Here is a 16,174-nt window from a genome sequence, read left to right as displayed (position 1 = left end):
CATAATATACCTGGGTGGCTCACTCAGTTAAACGTCCAACTCTTGGTTTCAGCTCAGGTCATGATCTTACATTCGTGGGTTCAAGCCCTGCATTGGGCTCCATGCTGAAAGTGCAGAGCCTGCTTAGGATTCTCTCTCTCTCCCTCTCTCTCTGGCCCTCCCATGCTCGTGCTCTCTCTTGCTCTCTCAAAATAAATAAATAAACTTAAAAAAATCATAATATACTTGTTTCACTTCCTGTGATATTTCAGAACAGTCAAGGAAAGACACTGGTTGTTAAAATTCTATCGGAAAGTCATTTCGTTTAAACAACAAAACAACACAATTTTGTCTTGCCCATCTTACACCTGGTTACAATCAAGAATGATTACCATAGGGACATGGAAAGAACACAGTGGAGAAACAGCTGACAGGCCTGTCTTCTAGAACCTTCTCTGTCATCAATCTGAACCTCTTCTGAATCTCTGAGGTTAGCTGGTTTCTAGAGTGCTTACCAGCCCTTGAATTACGTGATGCTGTAAGTTTAATAAATGTGGTGTCCTTACCTGGGTGGCAAAATGGGCTGATGACTCAGGGTAGGGAGTTTCTGTTGTTGACTTTTAACCTTTCAGAGAAGCTACAGTTAATGAAGGTGTTAATGAAGACACTGTCCACTCTTACACTTTCCTTAGAAAACCCTAACGTCCCAGGCAAATCTGAAACAAGGGTATGGTTACCGGCTGGAAATTTGGGGAGCAGACACTCTCAGTCAGCTGAGAGCTCATCATGCATAGGTGCAAGAGCACAGGTCTCTGAGGAATTTAGAGGCCAAGACTTCAGTCACAATGCTGTGGGTTTCTAGCAGGCTTCCACCTATGCTGAGTCATGTGGCAGACTTGCTACTGACAGCTGTCCCCACAGGGTCCATTCCTCTCAAACGGTCCACCTGGTACTTCTACAAGGATCTCCTCCCATGTGATCCCTGAGGGCAGTGGTTTCTCAGTCCAACTGCACATCAGAATCCTTTGTGGGGACTTAAAAACAGTATCAATACCTGGGCCCTATTCCACATTTAATGACTTAGAATCAGGGTAAGGGAGAGGTGACAAATACAACAATGGTGGAGTCATGCTTAGTTAACTTTACGTGATGGAGAGAACATGTCAGTCAGGAAACTGCAGGCCAGGGAGATTCAGTGATTTGTCTAAGGCAGGGCTTCTCAGCCTTGGCACCATGAACATTTTGGGCAGGACAATCCTTTGTCCTGAGGGGCTGTCCTGTGCCTCTATCCATTAAATGCCAGTAGTAACCCCCCAGCTCTGACAACCAAAACTATCTCTAGACATTGTCAAGAGTCCTCAGGGGAGGAGGGGGTCAAATCAGCCCTGAGAACCCCCGGTGCAATATCACATAGTAAATTGTCAGCCATATTAGAGACTAAAACCCAGCCTATTAGTTCCCAGCTATGTTGGCTCCTCCACATTCACACAGGAGTTCCAGAACACAGGTATGAGTCACTCCCTGAAGAAGCACCAAAACCCACTTCATCGCTTTCTGTGCCTAAGCAGAGCAGGGCGATGGAGACTTGACCTTGCCCCTGACAATGGAAGCCTAGTCAGGAACAGCCAGTAGCTTGTTTGGCCACATTTGGTCTCTAGTAACTGACTGGAACAATGCCTTATCTTTTCAAGGGCTGCTAGACCTTTTTACTCATTCTTGGAGTCATTCCCTTGTAGTAGTGAGATTCATTATGAAAATTAATCACATTTTAAGAAACAAAGAAATCCTGATCACCACCATAGATTAAATTTTAAAATTCTTGGGTATCTAAGGGGCGCTTGGGTGGCTCAGTTGACTAAGCATTCAACTTCTGCTCAGGTCATGATCTCACAGCTTGTGAGTTTGAACCCCACATCAGGCTCTGTACTGACAGCTCAGAGCCTGAAGCCTGCTTTGGATTCTGCCTCCCTCTCTCTCTCTGCCCCTCTCCCGCTCTCACTCTGTCTCTCTGTCTCTGTCTCTCTCTGAAAAATAAATAATAAAACATTCAAAAAAAAAATTTTTTTAATAAAAAAAATTAAATGCTTGGGTATCTCAAAACAACATTTAAGTCATGACCTATTTCTATATGTCTTATTCCTCCCCATATTAGGGCTAGTATAACAAGAATAAAAATGCCTTATCATAAAGTTTAGTTAGCTGAGACCCTGTCTTTGTTCTTAATGATACAAATACACAGGAGATAAGTAACCAGTCATACCCAGATAAGATTTGACCAGCCAACCATGTGGTGGGATCAGGGTAGGATGGATGAACTGCAGTTAATAAAAATGAACAGATTTTTCAGTCTCTTGGCAACCAATTTTATTATTATGCTTTGACCTGGCAGCTGGTAAGGCTTTATATGAATTAATCAATTAACCCATGAAAAACAAGATTAGTGGCTCTGAAATATGGCATTCTAGTGGCAGAGGAAGCATGTTCATTTTCAAAGCTGCTTTCTTAAATAGGTACACATAAGTTTTAAATAATAAAAAAATAACCCAGTGTTTTACAACAACACATCTCTAAAGGGTAAGTCACCTCTATCTATCTAATACATTTGTCCTTACCATATATCTTCCATATTTGTTCTGCCACAAGGCCAGGGGGTGAGAGGTTTCATAGGAGTAGGCCACAAAGCAAGCAGGTTGTCAGTAAGACAACACTTGGTTGTTATGGACTTAAAAAAGCATCAAAATATCTTATAATAAAAAATTTTAAGGGACAAAAATATTAACAAGACCTCAAAAGGAATAAAAATACATTGAATGACAAGCTTTCTGGCATTGTCACAGGGATTACAACCAAATGGTGGCTTTCAACAGTCATATGGATCTCAGAGAAAAGACAAGGGTGTCTCATGTGCCTGCCACATTTGGATCTGGGGACTGGAAGGGACAGCATGATAAGGGAGTGATCATAGGAGAGTGACAACACAAGTGATTAAGGGTGGGAATTGTTGAATCACTAAATTGTGCACCTGAAACTAATATAACACTGTATGTTAACTATACTGGAATTAAAAAAAAAAAAGTGATTAAGGGTCAACTTGAAAATCTAGAAAGAAAAAAGAAAGAAAGAAAGAAAGAAAGAAAGAAAGAAAGAAAGAAAGAAAGAAAAGAAAAGGAAAGAAAGAAACTTACAAAGTAACAGATATCTTATGGAAGACATTATGCAGTAGACCAACCACTGTGCCTGGAATTTCAGTCCTGACTCTGCCAGTAACTCTGTGATCTTACAAAGTCACTTAATGTCTGCGGATATGAATTTCCTTAATTACAAAAGACTAAAGTAAAACTCAATCTTCTTCAACTTCCTTCCATTTCTTATACTCCTTGAGTTTATGAGTCCTCTCTGTCCTTAAAGATTTTATTTTTTTAAGTAATCTACACCCAACTTGGGGCTCAAACCCACAACTCTGAGATCAATAGTCACACACGCCACCGACTGAGCCAGCCAGGCACCCCCTCTCTGTCTTTAAGATAAACACATGTATGGTCACCAGAACGAGCCATAGCTCAGTCATTGTTTGGACATTATCATGATCAATGCATTTCCTACACATAAACATGGGTTTACCAGACTAGAGTTACCAGATTAAATACAAGATACCCAGTTAAATTTGCATTTCATGAAAACAAGTTTTTGGGGGGCACCTGGGTGGCTCAGTCAGTTGAGCGTCTGACTTCAGCTCAGGTCATGATCTCACAGTCTGGGAGTTCGAGCCCTGCATCAGGCTCTGTGCTGACAGCTCAGAGCCTGGAGCCTGCTTCGGATTCTGTATTTCCCTCTCTCTCTGCCCCTCTGCTATTCATGCTCTGTCTCTCTCTGTCTCAAAAATAAATGAAAACATTAAAAAAAAAAACAAGTTTTTTAGTATAAGTATTTATGCAACATACTTATAGTAAGAAACTATTCATTGTTTATTCAAGATGCAAATTTCTTTTTTTTTTTTTACTTGCTAAATCTAGCACCCTACCTCCAACCCCACATCAAAAGTTCAATTTTAAGAAACAAAAGTCTGATTCCATATATGTGAGTACTTCTGAGGTGTCTGAGGCACTAAATGGGAGGACTTCTCAAGAATAACACATAAGGAGGGGTGCCTGGGTGGCTCAGTTGGTTAAACAGCTGATTCTTGATCTTAGCTCAGGCCTTGATCTCAGGGTCAGGGGCTCAAGCCCCATGTAGGGTTCCATGCCAAACACTTTTTTATTTAAAAAAATTTTTTTAAAGAGTAACACACATAGAGACAAAAATAAATAAAAGGAGAAATAACTTTCAACTTTCTTTTTGAGTAAGCAAGGCATCAAATTTTAGTTAACAGTAAATAAAATATGAGTGTTAGTAGACCTCAATAATACAAGAAGAGAATGTGGTGTGCCTTCTGTGCTGCATGACAAGACAGGAGGCCAAACAAGCTGGATGCTCACTGCTCCACATATCTCCCTCTCTGGACATAAAGTTAATTACAAAGCCTTTATCTCTTCCTCCAATTCAGTGCTCAGGTCTGCTCCCAAGGTAATCAGCTCAAGGGAAACCAGATCATAAACTTAAACTTCCTCATCAAGAGGCAGAAGAATAAATGTGATCCAAGCAAAAACTGCACAAGGCATAAAAAGCGAAATCAGTGAAAGGGAAAAATTACTCTCTTCAGAAGGCAATCTTGTTTTAATAATGGCAACACAATCTTGCTTCCTAGGAGTTCACATTTGTTTTTAATTTAGCTTTATTGAGGTATAATTGACATATAAAATTCCAAGACATTTAAAGTGTACTTCATGCTTATTTGATGTATGTTTACATTGTGAGAGGATTCCCCCCATCTAGTTAGGGGCTCAGACTTGAAATATGCAACCTCTGTCTTATTTTGGGGGGAGGTTTCAAACATAATTTATTAGGGAAAATATATTTATATATATCCCACGTATATGTAAAAATAATCCTTTTCCATATTTTGCAAATATAGATATAGTTTAAATAATTGAAGGTTGATTCAATTTTTAAATAACTTATAAGATTAATTACCATACTCTCTAGGCGAAGTACTTTAATTCTCACTGAGAAATGGCAGCAGGAAACCCTGTTCAACTGCAGCCAATATTGCTCTATCAGAAGCAGCAGGATAAGATGAACTAAAACAAGATATTTATAGCTATTGGCTAAAAAATTAAATGTATGGACTAGAAGTTTCCAATGATAAAAATAAATCCAGGTTTATTCATTAACTTACTGGTACATTCAGCAAGAGTTTATTATTGAACATTTCTTTTATCTAAGATACCTTGCAGTATAAGACTCAAAAAGTAAGCCGAAGTCATGCTCTGCCTCCAGGATATTACAATCTAGCCATAAGACATGTATGACAACATATACATAAACAGTTTCCAGTCTAAAGTAGTTAGGTAATTAAATGCCAAAATGTGTCTCAGAATTGCAATTTCAGTTAGAAGCCAGAGAAGGATTAATTCACTATAGTGCAAAATATTCATCAAGAAATGAATTCCATTTTCTTGAATTTGAATTCAGCACAAGAAATGGTATCCCTGGAGACAGGTACTGAATGCCTCCACACAGTCTGCCCAGCTACAGAGAAGAGGGCTCCCCACTGCCACTGTGATAAGAATCCAAAGCTATTCTCTTGGGGGGAATAGGAGGATAGAATAGGGGAGACATAGGAGATGTTCAAGTAACTACAGACATTGCTTCTCTTAGGTGAAGTGTGAAGGAACAGAGAGGAAGCAACAGTAGAATGATCTCCATTTCTCAGTCTCTCATTCCCTTTTCATTCTTTCAACACATATTTTTTCACAGCTTAATATGTGCCAAAAAACCATTCTAGGTGCTATGCACACCATAGAACAAGACAAATTTCATGATCTTCATGAAGCCTATTCTAACAGTGGGAAACAACAGTTGTGTGTGTGTGTGTGTGTGTGTGTGTGTGTGTAATGACAGTGCTATAGATACTCTAAAGAAAAGAAAACTAAGGTTTTCTTAGGGGGCAAAAAATGATAGGTGGGGTGAAGGATGCTATTTTAGATGGGATGGTTCAGGAAAGCCTTTCTAAAGAAATGATCTTTGACTTGGATTAAATAAGTGAGAAAGCCATGCAGACATCTGAAGGAAGAACATTCCAGGCAGAGGAAAGAGCAAATGCAAAGGTCTTAAGGTGTGGGTGAAGCAGAACAAGCAAAGAGGATGATAATGGAAGATGAAGCCACACACCACATCAGAGGCTTGCAGACCATGATGAGGATTTTTTTCTTCTGAGATAAAAAAAAAAAAAAAAAAAAAAAAGCCATTGGACAGTTGTGAACAGAGGAGTGAGTGGCATAATGAACTCTGGCTGCTATGTTGACTGTAGAGTGGTGACGGTGAAAGCAGAGTGGCCCTGCAGGAGGCTTTTGCAGTAATCCAGGTGACAGAAATGATAGGATCTTGGTAGAAGCAGTGGAAATGGTGAGAAATGGTTTTTATCCCATATATATTACATTTTCTCAAAGTAGAACCAGTGAGATTTACTGAAGGATTAGAGGTGGGAATGAGAAAAAGAAAGGAATCAGGTGACTCCAGAATATTTAGTGTGAGAATCTAGAAGAGTAAAGTTGCCATTGACTGAGATGGGAAAGACCAAGTAGAAGCAGATTTGGGAGGGGGAAATCAAGAGTCTGGTTCCTAGAGATTGTGGCGCACTTCAAAACCCTTAAAATCTGTTCTAAAACCAAAGATACCGATATTGAGAAGCTGATCTTAAAATTCATATGAAAATTCAAGAGACCCAGGACAGACAGAACAATTTCAAAAAAAGAAGAACAAAATGGGAGGACCTCACACTTCCCAACCTCAAAACCTACTACATAACTACAATAACAAAGATAGTATGATACTAGCATAAGGATAGACAAATAGATCAATGGAATAGAATTAAGACTCTAGAAATAAACCCCCGTATGAACAGCCAACTGATTGTCAATAGAAGTGCCAAGACCATTCAAAGGGGAAAAAAATAATATTTTCAACAAATTGTGACGGGAGAATTGGATATCCACATGCAAAAGGATTAAATTAGACCCCTGCCTCACACCATACACAAAAATAAACTTAAAATGAATCAAAGATTGAAATATAAGAGCTAAAGCTATAAAACTCTTAGAAAAAAAACACAGGCATAAATCTTCATGACCTTAGATTCGGAAGTTTTTTCTTAGATTTGACACTAAAAGCACAAACAACAAAAGAGAAAATTAATTATACTTCATCAAAATTAAAAGTCAAGGCAAGCCATGTAATTTAAGAAAGAAAGGGAAGAAGAAAGAAAGAAAGAAAGAAAGAAAGAACGAAAGAAAGAAAGAGGAAGAAGGAAGGAAGGAAAGTTAGAAAGTAGGTGAAAACTAACATAAAGAATGATCTTCAGTCCAGTTCTTTCAGCATTTTATTAACCTTTCTTAAGTTCTAATCATCTGCAGAACAGTTTTCCAGACTGTTTTCCCTCTAAAGCAAGTTTTTAAGAAGGCAGAAAACAGTGAAGGGGATAGCAACAATGGACTACCAACAAATTAAATCAGCAATAATTACAGAAATCATATAGCATAACACTACTCCCCCTTCCCCAACTCTGAGCGATGAGCCAAACATAAAGTGAAAATCCATGGAGTCATAAAAAACAGCTGTTAGCCCAAAGAGATAAGGAAGAAAACCCAAGGCAGAACATTCTGAGGCCATGTGGCCAGCAGGAGCCAAAAGGCCGGGAAGATGGAAGTTAAGGGCTCACAAGGTTTCCTTCATTTCAGGCCTGACTTTGCTTAATTGGTGATCTACTGGGAGAGAGATAAGGATTTGGCAATAGTTACCAAAACCTGTCCTTCAGTCCCACCTCCAGTCAAGACCCAAGGGCCTGTCACCAGGTAGGGTTTTTGGTCTGACTGACAGGAGAACCTTCTCGCACCCAGCCAGTTTGCTGCCCCGACCCTCACCAACAAGGGTGCAAAGACGTTAAGTAATCAAACTGAAAACAACAGGAGGGAGGAAGAACTATGGGCAGTGCAGGAGGTCTCGGACTTTACTCCTCTCCTGCCAGAAGTTTCCTTCGACACTGACGGGGACGCTCGCGCCGGGTGCCACCCGGAGGTGACTTCAGCCCCGTGCCAACCTGTAACTGCACCTAGGCAGCACGTCGCCCAAGCTGTCCCCCACCCCCGGCGGTTGTCAACGTAGGGTCTGTGCCGCGCGCCTGCGAGAAGCAAAGCAACTTTTCCGGCAGGCTGACCCCCAGAAGGGGGACGAGGAATCGCAGCCTTCAATGCCAGCCCCAGGGCCAACCCAGCCACTCGCCGGCTACCACGCTCTGCCCTCCGGGTTGAATCGGAACCCCTCGGACGCCGGGGACCGAGCAGCGCCTCCCAGACCTCCCGCAGCCGCCCTGCTCACCTGGCTCCACCTCACTGTCCCCACGCAGCTCCTCTTGCGCGCGCTCCGCGTCCACCCGTTGCCGGCCCTTTTTGGGTTCTCGGCGGGTATTTTCCGTCTGGCCCCACATCACTTCCCGTAGAGGAGAGCGAGGTGGGGGCGGGACCTCCTCTCCACCCTCCACCTCCCGCTTCCTCTTGTCACCTCAGGGAGCACTCCCGCCCGACCCCGCGAGGGCGCTTTGCGGGCTCCTCCTCGCACGCCGCTCCCAGGCCCGCAGCACCTGCCGCACCTACGCCTGACTCCTCTCGTGAGCCACGAAAAGGCCCCCGCACGCTTCCTTTGGCCCATATCAGGTCTCCACCGCCCTTTCCTGGAAAGTGTGAAACCTTAGAAAGTTGTTTTCGTATTGAGACACAGGGGTCACATTTACAAACTTCTCTGGGGCCCGCGAGCTGCGAGGTGTGCTTTGGTGACTCTCGCCAAATCTCCTCCCCCACCAAAGCCATGTTCTTAAAGGTGTTTTCCAGGACATCATATCAGTGTCTCCACCGTAGTAGCCAGGGGGGTGCGGAGCAGCTGCAAAATCGGCCCGAGGCGGGGTTCCCGAGGCCCGGTATGCTCCTGCTCCAGATGCTCCCAGGTCCGGCTCCCCGGGGCGGGATCTGCGCCGAACGTCCGTCTCTGCCACTGTCCATCCCGCCTCGCCAGCTCCTCACTCGGATCGGCCTGGACCTGGCCTTCCTGGGGCAAGGGAAAGCTCTGGGATTCTTGGAAATGACGCGATAGAGAAAAAGTAAACTCTGGCAGGAAAAAATATATTTCTGAGAGGAAATGACAAACGAGGTCTCTGTTCATACAGTCTCGTTCGGATTATAAAATCACTCTAAATTTTAAGAGAGAGCAATTCGTTATAAAAAAAAAAAAAAAAAGGCAAACTACAGCACAATAAAGAATAGCAGCGTGAGGAGAAATCTGCGAGCCTTTGCTGCCCCCCAGCGGCTTCCTTATTTCAGCGCGGACGGGTTTATGTGCCCCTGCTTGGAACCTGCAGCTGTGAAGCCGGTTCCCCACCAGACTACCACTCAGAGGCAGCCAAATTTCTCCTTCAGTGGCCTCGGGGTATGGACAGTGGCCTTTGGGCTTGCCTCCGTGGGCTCTTCAGGCACAGCACCTCGGAACCAAATAATTCCACTTCTAAGCAGAACCAAATGATTGAAAACCCTAATCAAGCTTCTTTTACCTTCTGTTCCATCTCACTGATCTGGGTCTCCTTCCACCACAAGTTCAAGCCATTCCAGGCCCACCTGCCCAACCCCATCATGCTTCCAGTCTGTAGCTATTCACAGACTGCACTGCAATATAATTAGCTTCTCAGGTATGTGTCCAATGGACAAAATCGCTTACAGGACAAACCATATGGAATTGTGAAATATTGAATATGCATCCAATCTAATATTTCTAGGCAAATTTAGCAGAGTAATCTCAAAGTTAGAGATAACAGATTTCATCATAGGGTGATAGTGTCAAAGGACGTTCCCCAGGTAAGAAAGGCCATCATACTAGTAATTCCGGAGGCTAAGACAGGAAAAGTAGCCCCGTTTTCATGTGTAAAGGAACAGTCCTGGGAGTTACTGATCAGCTAATAATTGGAGGACCATCAATGCAGCAACTGCTAATGGCTGATATGATACAAGGAGAGTTTTCCCTTTCAATCCTCCCCACTCCTGAAGCCAAGCAGAGCTGTGGCCAGGAGTTTACCTAGCAGGAGATCAAAAAAACAGACAATGATAATGTGGCCCATTCACTATCTTTTCATTCACTGAACAAATCCAGGTTAGGAATTGGAGATGCAATAGCAAACAAGGTAAATTGGTCCCTACACTCAGTGGCTTGGTAGACCAACAAGTAAGCAGGTTAACTCCAGTGTGGTGAGACAAGATCCCTGAAAGTGGAAGTTAGAGTGTTATTGGGACACAAATAAGTGACACCAAATCAAAATTCCCTAGAGAAACTGTTGCATAAATTAAGAAGGATAAATAAGGTAGGAGGATAAAGAAGAGAGTTTTAGGAAAAGAGAGCAGAGGAAAGACCTGGAGGCAGAAGAGAGCATCAGATATTAGAGCAACTGAAAGAAGTTCAGAAAAGCTGAAAAACTGAGTAGAATGAATCAATCAGAGAAGAAACTGGAGGAATAGCAGAGGCTGGATTTTTAATAACGCTGGAATGATTATAATGATAATAGCTAACATTGACTGACCATTTACTACGAATCAGCCAATATGCTAAGAACTTTGCATATATCCCCTCATATACTTCTCACAAGTGCCCTCTGAAATAAGTACTATTCCAGTCTCTATATCACAGATAAGGAAACTGAGCCTTAAAGCAATGAAACAACCTGATCAAGATCATACAGGTGAAAGTGGCACAGCCAGGACTAGAACTTAGAACTCATTTTCTAAATGGCTATAAGGCTAAGAATGGGTTTCAGAGGCCAATTAGCATGCTGAAATCCAAGTAAGGGATAACACTAATCTGGCTTAAGACAGTGATCATGAGGATGAAGATGAATAAACAGATTTGAGATATTTAGGAGAATAAATCAAGAAGACTTGATTGTAGATGAGGGAGAGAGAGAAATCTATGGAAATGCCCATTTCTGGTTTCAGTAACTAGGAACCATTGAGCAAAAGGAAGAGAGCCCTGTTGCAAAAGGGTAAATTTGGCCATAATGAACAAGTTTAGGACATTTTAACTTTGACATATCGGCATCAGGAGAACATACAAGTGCAACTGTTCAGTGTGCAGTTGAATAGGCTGATCTGAAGCACAGAAGACATGAACTGAAGCAATTGCACAAAGGGTACTCAAAGACATGAAAGTCATTGAGGTAGTCTAGAAAATGCACTACATGGGCAAAGAGGGGGCTTGGTACAAAACCCAGAGGATCACTCCGTTAAAGAAGTCTAAGAGTGCCCAGAGAGGTAAAAAGAAAACAAAGAGAAAAAGTTAATTACAGAAACTAAATATTTTGAATACATTTTGTGTATCAAATCAAAATCCTCTCTATACCACTTACTCTAGTCACAGAACTGGTCACAGCATACCTCTTGATTCCCACCCTGGGGCTTCTGTGACAATGCAGGCTGCTGCTTGAAACATGCAGAATCTCAGTTTCCACTATCACTAATATGGTTGAAATTGGAGGTATCAGTAAGAACTCATGCTTTTTAACACATAGACCTAGACAGCAATAGGATTATATATTGATATGCAGGTATGTATGTACTTTCCAGTAGTGTCTGCTAAGATATGCTAAAAGCAATTATATCACAGGAGTTGTGAATACACTTAGCACCCAGATTTTGATTTCTAAATACCCTTTTGCAATACAAGCAACAGGCACATGATTACATCTAAAATATCAGGAAAAATAAAACCTTAGAGCTAATAAGTGAAATAAGCAAAGATGCAGAATACAGGATCAGTTTTATTCCCCTATACATTGGCAATGAGCTATATAAAAAAGAAATTAAGAAAAAATCCTATGTGAAGTAGCATCAAAAAAAAAAAAAAATACTTAGGAATCAGTTTAACCAAGGAGGTGCTGGGCTTATACGCTGAAAACTACAAAAAGAAATTAAAGAAGACCTAAATAAATGAAAAGATGTTCCACGTTCATCATTACATAATATTATAAAGATAACAATACCTCCCAAAAGAAGTTACAGATTCAACACAATCCTTCCCAAAAGGAATGATTTTTGCAGGAATGGAAAAGTTGATCCTAAAATTCACATTAAATTGTAAAGCACCTCAAAGAGCCAAAACAATCTTGGAGGAAAAAAAAAAAAAAAGTTGATGGACTCACTTTCTGATTTCAAAAATTAATGCAAAGCTGCTAATCAAAACAGTGTGGTACTAACATAAGAATAAGCATATAAATGAATGGAATGGACATGAGAATCCAGAAATGAACCCATAAATCTGGGGTCAAATGATTTTCAACAAGAATGCCAAGATCATTCAATGAGGTAAGAACAGTCTCTTCAACAAATAGTGCTGGAAGAACTGGATATTTAGATGCAAAAGAATAAAGTTGGACCCTTACCTCACATAATATATAAAAATTAACTCAATATAGATCACAGACCTAAATTATAAACATAATACTATAAGACCCATAGGAGAAAACATAGACATAAATCTTCATTACCTGGGATTTGGCAATGGCTTCTTAGACCTAATAAGAAAAGTATAAGCAGCAAAGGAAAAATGGGTTAAGTAGGCTTTATCAAAAATTTAAAATTTTGTTTAGCAAAGGACACAAGAGAGTGAAAATACAATATACAGAATGGGAGAAAATATTTGCAAATCATATATCTGATAAGAATTTAGTATCAGAATATAACAAAGAGCTGTTACAAATAGAAAAGACAAACAACCAATTAAAAATTGGGCAAAGGACTTGAAGACATTTCTTCAAAGAAGATATAAAAATGGTCAACAAGCACAGGAAAAGATGTTCAATGTCATTAGTCAATAGGGAAATGAAAATCAAAACCAGAATTAGATACTCATTAACATCTACTAGGTTGGCCATAACTTTGTTTAAAAAAAGAAAAGAAAAATTACAAGTGCTAGCAGCCTGTGGAGAAATTGAAACCCTTATACATTGTTGGTGGGGATGCAAAACGATAGTCACTTTGGAAAGCAGTTTGGCAGTTCTTCAAAATGTTAAACAGAATGACCATATGATCCAACAAATCCAATGTGATCTTGGATTAGTTCCCAGACAAGAAAAAAAAAAATTGTCTATTGACCTAAAGAGCACTAAAAGGACTTGGTAGAATTTGCATAAAATCTGAGATTAGATAATATTGTATCAATCTTAATTTCCTGATCTTGATCATTACACTGTAATTATGAAAGACAATATCCTTGTTTTTAGGAAGTACACACTGAAATATTTAGTAGTAAAATGGCATCACGTGGGCAATTTACTCTCAAAGGGTTTAGAAAAACAATAATGTGTGTGTTCATGTGTAAGTACACATATATGGAGAGAGATTAAAGCAAATGTAATAAAATGTTAACATTTGTGGAATCTGGGTAACAAGTAGATGAAAATTTTTTGTACTATTTTTGTAACTTTTCTCTAAGTGTGACATTATTTTGCAATAGTTTAAAAAAAAAAAAACTTTCAGAAGTCCCTTTAGAATATCCCTTTGGATAAAGTCTAGTGGCCCACTTAAAAATCTACCATTTTTTTTGGCTTTCTCTCTCACCCTTTTACTCCCATTATCTGCCCTGCTGATCTTAGAATTGGAATTGATTTGTGATGAGACTGGAGAAACCACCACCTGATTGTTACATGGATGGCCCTGATGATACTCCTTTCACGGAGGCACTGGTGAGGAGGCCTGACATCTTTGAAAAGATCAATGGTCATTGCCCTTTATGGGTTGAGATTGACAGTTGAAGATGCTGCTGCAACAGGTCTCCCTAGTATCAACCAGAAATAAAAGAATCCCCACTCACTAAAGCTACAGGCATTTCCTGTTCCCAGCACTTGTCCCAAGCCTTGATAAAGCCTGCAGGTAAACACACTCCACACAGGGAGCACCTGAGGAATACCTGACTCTGGTGACCAGAGGGGCTAATCTGGTGGCCAAAATGGCTTATGTTCCTGGGCACCACAGGATTGTAAAAACTAGAAAAACATTTCAGGGCAAGGTACTATACCAAGAGCATTACATAGAAAACTGACCAAAACACAACCCCTGACTGCCTGCAGATAAGCCCTATTTACTTGTTCTGTAGCTTTAACCTGATGGACAGGCTTTAGGTTTGTCAGATATCTACAGACCACAGAGGCATTACCTGGGAATGTAGGCAGGGAATCACTGTCTTTGCATCCTCCCTTGACTTCATCACAGCTTACTGGTACTTCCCAGAAAGGAGTTTATACACTCATCTGAAGTCCTGATTTTTACGACTCTTACCCAAGAGAACCCTCCAGATCGCCTGACCTAGAGGTCAGCAGGGTCTACAATTGTGTGCCAAAGGACTATATATATTTACATATGTTAAAAGCTGCTGCCTAAGGATCTGGCTTCCAATCAGCCTGAACCCAGGTGCTGACTGAGATCACAGGTCTTAGCACACCGTCAACAACTGGAACCCCTCAAGAATAAATCAGTCTACTTAGGCAATCACAAAGATTCCAAAGACAAATAAGATCTAGGGCAAGGTTGAACAACAAGTTTCACCTCCTATCTCCTTCAAAGTAAGATACCTCCTTCAAGGCTGGGACAGGTAGCTAGTTTGCATTATACTCAGAAACAAGCATGAAGAGTCAAGGAAAAAGAGGAAACAGTAAAAGTATGTTCCAAATAAAAGAACAAGACAAAACCTCAGAAAAAGACCTTAATGAGATGCAAACAAGTAATCTACCTGCTAGAGTTCAAAGTAATAGGCATAAAGATGCTCTCCAAACTCAGGAGAAGAATGGATGAATACAGTGAGAACTTCAACAAAGAGGTAGAAAATATAAGAAAGAACTAAACAGAAGTCACAGAGCTGAAGAACATAACTGAACTGAAAAATACACTATAGGGATTCAACAGCAGGCTAGATGATGCAGAAAAATGGATCAGTCACCAAGAAGACAAGGCAATGGAACTCACTCAAACAGAGCTACAAAAAGAAAATGGAAATTTAAAAAGAGAAGATAGATTAGGAGACTTACAGAACAACATCAAACAGAATAACATTAGTAGTGTAGGAGTCCCAAAAGGAGAAGAGAGAAAAGGACAAAAAACTCCAAAGAGATCCACATCCAGACACATCATAATTAAAATGTCAAAAGTTAAAGAAAAAGTCTTAAATGCACCAAGAGAAAAAAAAAATATATACAAGGGAACCCCTTAAGACTACTGGCTAATTTTTCAGCAGAAACTATGCAGGCCAGAAGGGAGTGGCATGATATATTCAAAGTGCTGAAGAAAAGAGAACTTCCAACCAAGAATATTCTACCCAGTAAATCTATCATTCAGAATTGGAGAGATAAAGATTTTTCCATGCAAGCAAAAGCTAAAGGAGCTCATCATCACTAAACCAACTTTACAAGAAATATTAAAGGGATATCTTTAGGCAGAAAAGAAAACACACTAATAACAAGAAAATATAAAAGTAAAAATCTCACTGGTGAAGGCAAATAAATAAATAGTAAAAGCAGGAGACAAACCATTTATAAAGCTAGGATTAAGGTTAAAAGACAAACGTAACAAACATAACTATAATAACTAGTTAACAAATACACTAAATAAAAAGATATAAAATATGACATCAAAAACATAAAACATGGGGGAGGGGGGCACCTGGGTAGTTTAGTCAGTTAAGCATCTGACTCTTGATTTCTGCTCAGGTCATAATTTCTCAGTTTGTGAGATCGAGCTTCACATCAGGCTCCATGCTGACAGCATGGAGCCTGCTTGGGATCCTCTCTCTCTCCCTCTCTCTCTCTGCCCCTTCCCTGCTCTTGCTCTCTCTTTTTCTCAAAACAAATAAACCTTAAAAAAATTTTTTTAATAAAAACAACATAAAACATGGTAGGGGACTAGAAATGTAGAGGCTTTAGAATATGTAAAAATTTAAGTTGCTATTGACTTAAAATATACTGATTATATATATATATATATATATATATATATATATATATATATATAGGCTATTATAT

The 16,174-nt window shown here is 40.2% G+C and overlaps 1 protein-coding gene across 4 annotated transcripts in view; it reads right to left on the bottom strand.

The window, feature by feature from the left end:
• Positions 1–8,563, bottom strand: part of RAB27A (RAB27A, member RAS oncogene family) — a 75,710-nt gene extending 67,147 nt beyond the window's left edge. For 2 of the 4 annotated variants that reach the window (XM_019442058.2, XM_019442056.2), the window contains exon 1: positions 8,452–8,563. The gene's annotated coding sequence lies outside the window, so the exon portion shown is untranslated. The remainder of the gene's footprint in view (positions 1–8,451) is intronic. The other 2 variants (XM_019442059.2, XM_019442057.2) reach the window with 2 other exon arrangements.
• Positions 8,564–16,174: the final 7,611 nt, after the last annotated feature.

Source organism: Panthera pardus, unplaced genomic scaffold (assembly GCF_024362965.1).
Source record: "Panthera pardus isolate Hobbes unplaced genomic scaffold, ASM2436296v1 HiC_scaffold_24, whole genome shotgun sequence".
In the NCBI taxonomy this organism is placed as follows: Eukaryota; Metazoa; Chordata; class Mammalia; order Carnivora; family Felidae; genus Panthera; species Panthera pardus.
This window is presented reverse-complemented; position numbering and strand designations above follow the sequence as displayed.